Source organism: Prunus mume, linkage group LG1 (genome assembly GCF_029339155.1).
Source record: "Prunus mume cultivar Tortuosa linkage group LG1, ASM2933915v1, whole genome shotgun sequence".
Lineage (NCBI taxonomy): Eukaryota > Viridiplantae > Streptophyta > Magnoliopsida > Rosales > Rosaceae > Prunus > Prunus mume.
This window is the reverse complement of record NC_142698.1, coordinates 4629736-4643909: the sequence shown is the minus strand read 5'-3', so window position 1 is coordinate 4643909 and position 14174 is coordinate 4629736. Positions and strand designations below refer to the sequence as shown.

The 14174-nt window shown below is 36.1% G+C and overlaps 1 long non-coding RNA gene across 2 annotated transcripts; it reads right to left on the bottom strand.

The window, feature by feature from the left end:
• Positions 1-8316: 8316 nt before the first annotated feature.
• Positions 8317-11916, bottom strand: LOC148920791 (uncharacterized). 2 transcript variants are annotated; one of them, XR_016123376.1, is made up of 2 exons: positions 10364-11916; positions 8317-8673 (listed from the first exon to the last, which is right to left on the bottom strand). It is a non-coding gene; the product is annotated as an uncharacterized LOC148920791 (long non-coding RNA). The 2 variants fall into 2 exon arrangements; XR_016123375.1 differs by having other exon boundaries at positions 8317-8629.
• Positions 11917-14174: the final 2258 nt, after the last annotated feature.

The window sequence follows — 14174 nt, the reverse complement described above, 5'->3', positions numbered from 1 at the left end:
ACAACTTTATTAGCACCTTACTTTGATTAGTATTATTTCTATCATTTTGTCTTGCTGAGTCACTCATCATCAACAAACTCCATGAAATGAAATGTTGAGTTTCTCTTTTTTGTTCGGGTAGTTTGACTCATTTGCAACTTTGCTCTCTGATCATTTCGATTTTAGCATTTTTATTCCTGTACTTTAATTTGACTTGGAATCAAGTTCAAATCGTAAACTCCATCATCTTAAAATTCGATGTGGCCATGTACAACTATAAGAAGTAACACTATTTTAATTTCTTCGATTGTTAAAATTGAAACTGCAAAGATTAAAATGGAAAATGAGTCAAATTAGAAGGAGTTAAAAGTATAATTTGGAGTCAATGGGTTCCTATCACATTGGTGGTGGCTTCTCCCTTCCCCATGACACCCCAGTTCGAACCCTACGAATATAACAAAAAGAAAAATGTATAATTTGGAACGAAATGAAATCATTAGTTTAATAATCACAATAGAGAAAAGTGCACAAAAATTAAACACCCACTTGTGAGGAAAACGTGGCAGTCACTTGATGTCCAAATCCCCCGCAAATCCCCCCAATACTTATCACAATGTATATGCATCTATGTGTCATTCATATTACCATATGTATTAACTGTAATCTATAATATTAATTATACGTTAATGCAATACAGTGTTTGTCTGCGCCTGTCCTTTCTTTGTTTACGGCTGTCCTTAAATTAAATATCAAGAGCCAGCTGAGTGCAATTAGATATACCAAAGGTGGTCCCCTCCAGATCAAGAATGATCTTTTGGCTATGCAAGTAGTCGGATTGTAAATTAAAGGGACTGTCCACACGCGGTGGCTCGAAACTAAAGCATCAGTTAAGAAAATTATCTGTCAAAAATAATGTAAAAAATTAATCAATTTGCTGGGAGTTTAAAATTGTGATTAAGGTTACGTGGGAGCAGAAACCTTCCAAAATCAGAGATCCTCAAATCCTCTTGGCGATTCAGAGACTAAACATTTTTTAAGTTGTAAGTACAAGATAAGGGTACTAATGATCGCAATCAAAGATTCTCTCACGCTTAATTTGAAGGAAATTTTTTTAAACAAAAAGGAAAGGGTTTTGAGAATTAGGGTTTTACTCAATTGAGTGTCTGGTTTTGGCAATTAAGAGGTTATCTTGAGCTATAGCTAGCCCTAATTGACCATGTTCAACCTGTAATTCTGTGGGGTAGATCTTTAGATAAAGAACTTGTTATCAACTTCAGATTTAATTTTTTGAGGGATCGACTATGAGCTTTTGAAGGTCATGTACACAATTAATTTAAACTGGAATCTTCACATGATCTAACATGAAAATACCAACAACAAAAAAACCATAAATTTACGCCATAAAACAGTTTTTTTTATTTTAAAATATTAAAATCCATCATCAACTAATATGCAAATAGGATCACAAATCAAATTTAAGGACCTCAATTGCGTTGATACATGATGAAGTTCATGAATTTCGACAACAAAAAAAAGAAAAAAGAAGATGAAGTTCATGGATGGTATGTTGATGTGAAGGGAAACAGAGATCGTCGATAGATCATATTATAAACTAATATCCAATACAGCTGCCCGATACAAGTAGGGGATACTTGCTGCTTTTAAATTATACTTAGAGCGGCAAGAGATCAAGGATAGGCTAAGCTTAAAAGGAATGCTTTATATGGTTTTGTTTGTTTGTTGGTACTATAAGTACCTCCACTTGGATCTATATCTTGGTGGGTTGGATTTCACTAGGTGGTGGTTGTTTCTCTTTGGGGGCCACATTTTAAAGATTTGTATTTATCTCCTTGGTTTTAGATTTGTATTAAACAAATGCGATGCCACGTGGTGATTGACCATTGGGACAGTTCACAATTGAAGGTTATTGCTTTAAATGGAAAAGAATATGCAAATGTATTAGTACAAATGAAGTTATCAGAGAAACGTCACTCCACGATTTGGTGGTGCTCATGAACATCTTGCAATTTGTGGTTAACTAACCAACAAACTCTCATTGTCTCTTTCCAAGAAGCAAAGTTTCCTTAATTATGAGTGCTATTTAACTTTCTCTTATAAAATTAAATGATCTTTTATCACTTAGTTTATCACATAAGTAATTACCATAATTAGCATGTGTCCTAGTTTGTTATGCACTCAATTTTATCATGAATGGTCCTTCAATTTGTTGAAAATCTTCATTTCAGTCCCCAAACTTTGAAATCAATCAATATGGTCCTAAATCTTTTGTTCCACACATCAGTTTGCTCCTTGTCATTACAATCCATCAAAATCTTCAGTGAAATTGATCACACAACCAACTTTAAAGGGGTAATTTTTGTCAAAATACAAAATATACACCTATAAGACAAAATAAAGCTCACGTCTTTTACTCAACAAGGTCATTTGCTTTCCTTGTTGGAACCCCAATGTGAAATCATAAATAAAAAGTAGATAGCCATATGTTGAGTAAAGGGTGTAAATCTATTTGTTGGGCGAATGAGCTATATTTTGATGGAAATACCTTTTAAAACTTGTCTTGTGATGAGCTCGTAAATAAAGAGTAGATAATCATGTTCAGCAAAGGCCGTGAATATCTATATGTTAGGCAAATTAACTATAATTTAACGAAAATACTGTTTGAAAGCTTTAACCAATTTGAATGAAACTTTTTATTGAATGGCATTATAGGGACCAAATTGATTTATGAACTAAAGTTCAAAACTATAATGATTGATTTGAAAATTTGAGAATTAAAATTAGCACTAAATGAGTACATCATTTTATTTATGATTCTCATGGCTAGAGTCTCACTCTAAAGTGGTTAATGTTTCAAAGCCTGCCTTGGTTTCCGCCAAAGTCATACTCGCTAGTATCACTTTAAAGTGGTAATTCGTACGTTGTTATAGTTCTTTGGGGAGTTTCATTAACTTTGATTCCTTGTCATAGAAAAGAAGAAACTCATTCAAAACGAATTAAATCTCTTCCATTAGGTTGAGGATAAAATCATTTTCCGTTGAATTAAAAGAAAGAAAAAAAGTCAAAGGGATATAGTTCAGTGAAAAAAGGCCTTAATTTGCAAACTATCGGTCTCATGTTCTAGCCCACATGATAACATGGTAGTGCGAGTGTGAAAAATTCCCCCTCCCCTTGTAGACTATCACTTGTATTCAAAAAGAGGGAGGGAAGAAAAACCATTTTCTGTAGCTACAAACCTTCTCGGGCTATCACCATTTCCTTCACAAAAATGTTTAACACATTGGGTTTTTTTTGCAAATATCGGAAATGGCCAAGTACTTAGCACTTTTTGCAATATACTCGAATAAATAAATAAAGTTGAGGAATTTACCTTGCCAAAAATTTGAGGCATTTTGGGACCTGTGGCCTTTCGGGTCCATTTTTTACCAAGACTCACCCGAGTTTTTAATCCTGACTCCGCATAAAAATCTTGTGGCCATACTTGAATTGAAATTCTTTTATTGATAATTGGACATCCGAACGGCGTTGAATGACATTGTACAGTTATTACATTGTCATTTTTATGATTGAATTGATAGGGATGATTGAATTGACGAAGCCAATTTTGTTTTAGTGCTCTTGCTAAATTGGGTTTTTGGTGTAATTGAATTTTAATTTAGAGGGCATTTGGGTTAATTTAAGTGAATTTTTTACTATATTTGAATTTTTTTTAAAATTGACATTTATGAATTTAGGGGTTAAATTTTAGCTAAATTTGATAAAAACTCATCACCGTATAAGATTTCAATTTTAACAGATGGGATCTTTTCCAAGTTTTGAATCTGTGATTTGTATTTCCCAAGCCTTATTTTTCAATATTTCAACTGCTTGAGACTTTCAATTGATAGCATTAAAAAGATGAAGTCGGATCCGATGAAGTTAAGGCCCTCATAGGTGATTTCACATGTGATTCTTGGATGGTGTGCTTATCAGAAATGATTTCATATCATCAGTACAATATTGCAAAACCACGTAGCGACGTGCCACGTAGGTTTGGCCAACAGGCCCAGGAAATTTTTGAAATTTCATCGTGATGTTTGCCTCAAAAATTTGCTTCATCACTTGAGGTCGAAGAAACACAAACTGATTTAAACTATCACCTGGTTGTTAAGGCTCAAGCAGAAGTATTGCAGGTTCTGGCTTTTCCAAGCGGAAATATGTAGTTGGCCTTACAAATGGAAAAGTATAATCTCTTCTCAAGTCAAAAAGTGAATAGATTTACATTATTATGTCAAACAATTGCATCCTTTTGTCATTCTTACAACAGACATGTATAGTTTTTCTGGGAGCAAAATACATACGTCGCATGCATAACATACTAAGAAACATGCAAGATTTATCATAACATGCTTATCTGGATAGCAAATCAACTTTCACAGAGTCATGTAGAAATTAAGTACTTCTTGGAACAAACCTTCGATGGTGTGCTTAACTAAGTCCATTCTGCAGTAATCCAGCCTCCAAAGGAAACGCAAGGCTGAATGAAGATCCTACGCAAGGCTTACACTGTTACACATACGCTGCATGTACAGAGTACACACCTATTTACAACTCTCATATGCACACCAAGCATCCAATAGCTCCCAGCTCCACCTCCCGGTTTCCTTTACCAGTCTCTGTGTGAGATGCCCTGCAAACAAATATAATTAAGGGTCGGTTAAGCGCACCTCTCTATTTATTCTCACAAGAAGAAGAGCTAGTGAAATGGACCCTTTCTTCATGCCAGCAAGGGAAAGAAAAGGGGTCCGCTGCGAGAGGAGAGAGTGATTCAGCTGCTAAGCCCTCTTTCTGCAATCTAATAAACTGATCAAGATCCACTACAGAAAGATTAGATTTAATGGTGTCCTGCTGATCCGATTTCGCTGGACGCACTTCAGGACAATCAATAACCATATTGAAGAGAATCAACCACCATGGATCCCCGAGGTGGAAACCATATCTCAGCCTCTGTCCCCACCTTACAGCTGGGAGAGCGTTGAATCAAATGTGAGAAGCTACACAATCAATGGTCGAAATAAAGGCAACAGCCTACCTGGTAGCCATCAATTCCATTTGCAGCTTAGACCCCTGGCCACGTCCTTAAATTCAACAAGTAGGGAAGCTGATCTTGTGCCAAATCAAACCTTGGATAAATAATACTTCCCTTTGTCCCCTTTGTGCCCACAATAGGTTCAAAACACGAATCTGATTACAGCGATCTCATACGCAGCATAAAGGGCAAAATTTTCAAAGGCAATTGGATGATATATCCTACCTGGTGCCTTCATGAATTACAGGAGAGTCAATTGGCGCTGGGTTTGCCACTCCGCAAATGCTGTTGCAGATACTCAGGAATCTCTTGTCAAAAGGAGGATGAGCAACGATGTTTGGGTGAGCCAGTCCATCTTGGTGCACATCTTATCAAGAGACTCTCCTTGTCCTCCAAGAAATTGATCCCATGTGCAGTGTTGGGAGGATGGTTTAGCTGTTAAAACTTCATCTCATCTTATCCAAACCATCATCTCCTATCCTATGTTTAGTTGTACTCTTCTCTCTTTTCTGTTGTACCCGTTGTAATGCCTCTCTGTTGCTTGTTTTTCTGATGAATTATCTTTCATCCCCCCAAAAAGATTAAAAACAAAAAAACACTGCTCTTACACCACTTTACTGTATATCACTGCCACACTTGTGCATGCCAAATACTTGCACAAGACTGCCAAACACTTATTGGGCAAGAGGAGCACATCATCCCAATTAATATGTGTGAGTTCAAAATTCTGATGGTGCACCGCTTAGGACACTCGGTTGAAACAAATTAGGGTTGGCAATCATCCATGACGTGCAAGTGATAAATTATTTTCAAGATCAACCAAATCATAATGATTTTTATCTCTACTTTCACTCAACAAAAGCCTATTGTTCATATCTCTCATAAAAAGGCGCTCCTCAATAATGTCTATCCAGCAGACCTTGCTAACCCAAGGATCCCTTCTGGTCCTTTGCTAACCCAAGGATATATTTAAAAATGAAAAAAATTAAGGGTTTAGGGTTCATAAATGGTCCTCAAGATTAAAATCATTCTATAAATGGTTTTTTCATTTATAAATAATTTTAAAAAGAAAACTAAAATTTTATGAATTTTAAATGAAAAAATTAAAAAAATTTGTTGGGACCATTTGTGATAGGTGTGTGAACCTCAGAGATGTTTTGTGATATATATATATATATATGCCACGTCAGTAACCTAATGGAGTTTTTGACGAACCTAACGGTAGAGATCATTTGTGACCACACATACTAACCTTGAAGATCACGAGTGACACAAAAAAACATTAAGGTCATCTCCAGTCATAGGACTAAATGTAGTCCAGGGCTAAAAATTTAGTCCCTCAAAATATTAACTTTTTAAAGAATAATGTAGGGCTAAATTTTTCCATCTCCAGCCATGCAGGGCTATATTTTAGGGTCCTTCATATTTTATTATTTTGAAAAGGGGAGTGGAAAGTGCTTTAATGATTGGTTGTTGAAAAGCACATGAATGGGGCCCACTATAAATTTGGCATAGCCAAAGCTAGGCTACATTTGGCCCGGTTGGATGGCTAAAAGATCAAATGTGGCCTCCAAATTTGGCAAAATTTTATTTAGCCCATGGCTGGAGATGAGTTTTGCATTAATTTAAGGCTTTATTTGGGATATAGCCCATGGCTAGAGATGGCCTAAGGATGCAATATGATAGTTTCGTAAACCTTAGGAACGTTTTGTGATAATAAGCCATATATTTATAACATATTATATATACATACACTTTATGAAAATGGTAAACTAATTTGTTATTCCTATTTTGCCATTTCTAATTTTCACAGTTATAACTTATACCCAATTACCAAAGGACCAGAAGAAATTTCGAGTTATGAATTGGGAATAAAACCAATGCGGGATGATTAGGTAAAGTTCTGAAACTCTGATGCAAGTTCATCCCTTTTCAGACAGAGTCATATCTGAAAGAGGTTCACAATATGTTCTTTAAAAATTGAATATTTGTCCTTCTGTTAGAAATGTCCCAGAAATGTCTGCAATTGAATAAATAGCTCTACAAACTCTTGGCTAGAAAACTCCACCGAAGAAGGATATTATTGCTGGAAAACCAAAGAGGCAAAAAGAGAGAGGAGGGATTGAAGAGAAATCTTTAGAAAGGAAGAATAGATGGTGACTCTTTCATCGCAGTACCGCATGGCTACAAAGGCTGGTAGTATTATGCACACTAAGTTCGAATAAAGTTGTACCTGTTCTCCCATCCAAAAGTAAAATTTAATGCATGACATTTTCACTTCAAGCTCATATAAGAATCTACATGCAATGAAGAATCGTTCACTTGAAAGACATTTGGACCAGGCTAGGAATAACTAAATGATGGATCTATCAGTGACATGCAAAGATTCAAAGAGATAATGGTACATGTATAAATAAGCTACATCCATCCTTGAAGGTCCAATTACTTAGGTATAGCTTGATGCATACCCTAACTATATTCATTTTACAGTTTCAACATACCTACCAGGATACAGGAGAGTTCCTTCTGCTTCTGACTCTTCAAAAGTCTTCTACCATTCACATAAAAGTCAAGCTCTTCTACTTGCTCAATGTATAATCTCTTGTGCAAGCCAGAATAAAATCTTATGATTGCACACATCTGAGATGTAGTACTCTAGTATAAGACAATGGGATGGGAATAAATAGCAAAGTCCAGAACCTTCATTTCTCTCAGTATTGCGATATGGTTGACTTATCAGTTCCAGCGCCTTGAGTTAGAAATTCAACGTTTAAACTATTGATTTAATCCTTTTTAAGGAAACGCAAGCAGTTCCAAAACACCAAGCAATAGTGGGAAACAGAAGTGGTGAAGATACCATACAGATGACACAGAAGCGCCTCCTTGACACTTAATTCCACATATAGTGCTACCTATATATCAAACCAGATTTTTCAATGTATGGAAAAACTCAAAACAGTATGACCGATCATGATTTATATTGAAATATGTGTGGCAAAAAAAAAGTAAATAAAAGAAGCAATGTACAGACATGAACATGATACAGGAAACAGGTCACATGCAATAGAGTGGCACATGACTAAGATAAATCCCAATGCCATTTTACTTAGCAAATAGTAATTGTAACCAGCTCGCCGATAGACTACCAGGTATTTCTTGTAATATACTGCTTGGCCGACCAGGGTCTTCTTAGAACATGGGATGTTTTTGGGGAGGGAGATAAATACGCTCTTTTGCTAAAAGCACATTGATAATATGAAATACATATAACAATAATTGCATTAGCTCTTATTTGTTGTGTATTTTACAATATTGATAATGTTTCCCTGCTACACTACAGATTATGGATTTGTGAAGCATTGTTCAGAACAGTTTTTACTTCTTTTCTGTCCAAATGCATATGGAGCACTCCCTTGCTTATGGTAATAGCATATTAAATTATAATAACAAAGAAAGCTTACACAACGTCAATGCCAGACCCAATCATAGTACTACCCAATGTTCCCATAGATCTGTTGTGCCCAACGTCATCTCTTTGGACCCTCTTAACAAGTGCACACATGCCTGTAATCAATTGGACAATTGACTTCTGAGTAGTGCATCGAATACTAAAAATGAAGAGGTATCAGTAGAATGAATATAAAGCAAAAAAAATAAAAGAAATAAGTATGATGAGTACTTATTATGCAATAATACAAACTATCAAGAATCCACATTATAAATATTGAGTATTATTATGCAGTAGAGAGTTCAGAAAAGAATAATTTCACAACAGATAATCTATCATTTTATTAAGAGAAACTTCTTTCTCAATTATGAAATAACGAAAATACAAATATATAAGACAGACTAAAACAGCTTTGAGAAATAGGGAAGATTATGGTAACGATGAACCAAAAAACACCAAATTTTTCCCTCACAGACTTCTCTTATGACGTTCAACTTCATTTACAGTTCAACCAACCCAACCCTTCTCTTAAGCTCACATTCACATGTTCGTGGGCTACTAGTCTAAATAATGAAGAGCGATACAAAAAAGATGTAGGAGAAAGTCAGAATAAAAAATAGACATGGCTAAATGTGATAATTTGTATTGCAAAATTTGTGTGATTGCATAGCATCTTCTGATATGTTGAAATCTAAATGAGTAGGAAAACAGTATCCCTGCTTTGAATCCCTGCTCGAAACAAAGTTAACATATCTGCTGTGCCTATAATGTAGTATTGAGTGCAAACCAAAAACTGATAAGCAAACCTCAAGGCAAAGGAATTCCAATACTTCTTATAGATCATAAAACCATACAAAATTGGTCAAGATGCTAATGTCAATAGACTCAATGCCATAGTAGAAGTAGCAGAAATTGATAGGTGACTAGCACTGTAAAATGCTATTCTCACTTGATAAAACTATGTAGAAGTGAGATCAGGAACAACCATCATGAACCCTCCACAATTTCAAGCAGAATATAACTACCATTTCCTCCAGACTTTTGTGCCTATTGGCTTTATCAAGGCAGGCGTTTGTGCCTATTCTTCACCGCCCCATAAGTCGCTCTTTGTTGGGTAGCTTATTTAGCTACCCAACAACAAATTTAAAACCAACCTACCAAATCCGAACCTATTTCATCATAGGATTTAGAAACTATATTTACTTCCTGGTTGAGCAATAAGCACACTTTAATGTGGACCACTTTTTCTGTGATTAAGCACCAAAAAGAAACCCAAATCAAAACCAAGACAACGCATAATTTCTTCCAATTTGAACATAAGTTGTATAAAACGAAGATGCCATAAGATGAAGCAATTTATGAAGTAGATTTGAATCTAGTTCTGAAATACGAATTAGACCACCTCATCACTCACTAGTGGTGAAAAAAAGAAACTCAACAGCAGGACTTACAAGGCATCACAAACGTTAAACCCTACTCTAATTACTATATATCATAGCACTTCAAAGGTAAAGGGGTCAATGCCCAATTGAGGCAAATTTACAACTAAAACATTCAATATAGAAATAATGGCAAATTTGGAAACTGTTTCCTGTATCTAATAGAAGCACAAACATGCCCATGCCCTGAAATTCATGAGGAAAAAAATGGAACTTTAGAAGTTCACTCTGAAATCTCAACAATCAAAATAAGAAAACACTTAAATGAAAGTGTTGTCTTGGAATTCTAAAAATACATTATAACCAGGAAGAAAAGTGAAGAATTCGTATAAGAAAGGAACAAAAGGATATGATAAACAATTAGACTTCTCTAAACTGGGGAGGCCAGTAAAATTTGAGGATGGCCGTTACCGTCTTGATTGAGCGCCGGCCTTCGTTTGTTTTCTTCTCTGTTGTGATTCCAGTGTCCCCTGTTTAAGGACTCCAGCGTGCTGCAACGATATGGGCTTCAATTTATTTATGAGTTTTCTCTGCACTTCTCTTTGTCCAGCTAGTATTCATATTTCAAGTTGACCCAACTTTTAATTCAAATTTTTACAATTTAAAAAAAAAAAAAAAAATCCCGCTATTCCTCTAGACTACTCTTAAATACATACCTAGTAGAAAAAAAAATAAAAATAAAAAATAAACTCATCAACCCTACACCCTGCTATCTTATCCTTTATCACTCTACTTTGAAGCTTAGTGATTAACAACTAATTTATCATTACTTATTGTAAAACAGAGAGACTCATAGTATTTAACTTCTTGGAGGAGCCTTGATCAAATTCTTGCACAAAATTCAGAAGTTTGCTTGGGTAAATTAGCAGGTGGTCTTCCTGATGGCGACCTCTTATATTACATATCTCAAGTGATGACCCACAAGCCACTATTTGCATACAGTATTTAGGTTTTGTGAAGAGAATATGCGAATATAGTAGGTTTCTTAGATTGAAAGAGATGATTAATCTGGCATTAGGTGTAGAGGAGTTTGTGTTTTTCTAAAACTTAATATGAAGAGTGGTGGTGTGTGTATATAGTTGTACTAGGGTTAAGTATTGTTGGATGACCTTTTTTGTCATTTTACACAATAGTAAAACTTAGGGTTAATTACTCAAATGGTGATCAAATTTGTACCCGATTTACATTTTGGTCCTTAAACTAAATTATTCGTTCAAATGGTTCATCAACTCTATATTATTCGGTCCATGGTCCCACCGTCTAATTTTCTATTAGATTTAATCAAATTTTAGGATAAATACGACTTTTCATAATTAACAAATAAAAATAAGATTAAAATAAATACAAAATTAGAAGAAAAAAAGGAAAAAAATCATGAGACCCAAACCCAGTGCCCCCTTCCTTCGATTTCTTCTCCCCCATTCCCCACAGACCTCTCCACGCCGACCTTGTACCCAGCGCTCACTAGCCTCCTAACGTGGACATTCAACCAGAAAGTGGACACATAAGTAGTCAAGAAATTGTGATCCATATGGGAATAAATCCCCAAAACCCTCGCAGCAATTTCGGCATCTTGGCCGAAGAACCGATACTTGTAACTGACTTCCACCATCAAAAGGACATCTGGGTACCTCTTCTTGAGGTCCACCACTTGCTGCTCCAAAGGCGTGAACTTGGCAGGTGGGTTGGAAGAAGGAAAAGGTTCTGGAATGTTGGATGATGGTTCTAGAAGCCCATGGAGGAAATTTTGGTGGAGGGAGGGATTGGGTGTGGTGGGTATAGGGTTGTGGGTGTGGGGAGAGAGTTTGGGTAGTTTGGATGGTTTGGAAGATGAGGAGGTGAGGTGGGAGGAGAAGAGAGTGCGCTTGGAGGGTGAGAAATTGACAGTGGCTGTGATTTTGGGAGGTGGGATTGGCGGGTGATGGGGTGGGGAGGAGAGTGATGGGTGGTTGTCTCTCAACAACAAAGGGAAATCAAGGGGAGGGGCGGAGTGCAGGTGGTTGTTGAGTTGGGGTTTTGGGTTCGTAGGAGGGGTCTGTGGAAGATTTTTTCCTTCTCTTTTACTGTAGTTGCTAGCTCGGGTGGAGGGTGGGAGAAGCTAGGGTTCGGGTTCATGGGGCTTGGGGTGGAGGGTGGTTGTGGGATGGGTTTGGGGTTGGAGCTTGAGGGTGGTGGTCATGGGGAATGGAGAGAGAGAGAGAGAGAGAGAGAGAGAGAGCAGAGAAACAGGGAGAGTTTTTATTTCATTTTTCAGTATTTATTTATTTTTAACATATGAAATGACCAATTTACCTTCGTATTTAACAACAACATTGACATAATGTAACGCAGTAGAACCAATGAAGTGATTAATATTGAGTTGATGGACCATTTGAACGAATAATTTAATTGAGGGACCAAAATGTAAATTGAGTATAAGTTTGAGAACCATTTGAGTAATTTACCCTAAAACGTAAGAGATTAATAATGTAGGGTAAATTACTCAAATAGTCCTTAAACTTATACTCGATTTACATTTTGATCCCTTAATTAAATTATTCGTTCAAATGGTCAATCAACTCTATATTATTCGCTCCATTGATCCCATCGTCTAATTTTTTGTTAGATTTAACCAAATTTTAGAGTAAATGTGACTTTTCATAATTAACAAATAAAAATAGGGTTAAAATAAATACAAAATTAGAAAAAATTGAAGAAAAGGAGATATTAAAAAAAATATATATATATATAATCGTAAGAACAGACATTGAACTCACCTAGAACAGACCCGGCGTAAAAAAAAAATTCAAATCCACACCATTTTTTATCTCTCATTTTCTAATCCACTGACCTCTCAAATCATTCAGCAAAATCCCATCTCTATCAAACTGCCTTTTATTTCCAATGCCATCCGCCCGCATTCATAAAGCATTTCTTAGGCTCTATATTTTTGTTCAACATCATCTCCAGTTCTATATTCATTCCGGCATTTCACCGAACACATGAGAAGCAACCCATGATGCAAAGCATTCAAATCCCCCACCTCCGCTCTTTTCTTTTTTTATCCTTGAACATACACCTAGCAAGCATTGGCTAAGAGGATTTGTGCCCCAACCATCTTGGTGGAGGTGGTCTTTGACAAGCTCCTCAACACCATCCTCCGAAAACTGAAGGTAAACCCGGTGAAAAGGTAAATTCCTTATAAACCCTAACAAGATCATCCTAGACCATAGAGGCTGACCAATTCGTTCAAATAAGCTATGGTTTGATCGTATATTCGAGCTCTGGACCATATATGTACAATTATACCTTAAGACTTGAGGTTGGGCCTAAATTTTTGCTGTTTTGAAGCCAATTTACGTTTTCACCCACTGTTTTCGATATGATTCTCAAGGTGTTTGCAGAGAAGGGCATGACCAAGTATGCCTGCATGTGTTTGACAATATGGGTAAGTGCGGTCGATCTCCGAGTTTAAGGTCTAGTAATTCTTTGTTGAGTAATTTGGTCAGAAACGGCCAAAGTCACATTTGGGATTTTTCCGAAGAAGAAGAAGAAGAAGAAGAAGAAGTGATAGACGACATGACCAATTTGTCCTCACATTTAATGAAAATATTGACAGAATGTAACGGTAAGACCAATGGAGCGAATAATATAGAGTTGATTTACCATTTGAACGAATAATTTAATTGAGGACCAAAATTTAAATCGGGTTTGAGGACCATTTAAGTAATTTACCCAATAATTTAAGTATTGGAGTCAACAAAACCAACTAGAAATTTTTGGGTTTTGCGCCTCATAAGGCTGGGGTGGTGTATTGTTTTGTGTCTTTCTAGGTTTTGAGCAATATCCCCTTCCTACGCATGTCACATGTGTAGGATGTTTTGACCAGCATTTCATGTAAGATTGGACAAATTTCTATCAGTTAATTAATGACCAAATGTGGCGCTCATGCCTGGCCTCAAGGCTTTTTTATTATTATTATTTTATAAATTTTCAGGCTCGGCCGATCTGAGGTTTCAAATTTCAACGACCTATCCCACCCATTGGGTTGGGCCTAGACATGCTTGACGGGTTGGGCACCAATGTAGTGGTCGGCCTTTTTTGTTTTTTCTTCATTATGTTTAGTTTTTTTTTCTAAGTCTCCACTGTGGATAGTTTTCAACTAATTTCTAACCCAAAATACCAAAATATGGCATGAACTTATCTGTTTTTGCTTTCTAATAACTAAAATACCAAAAGATGT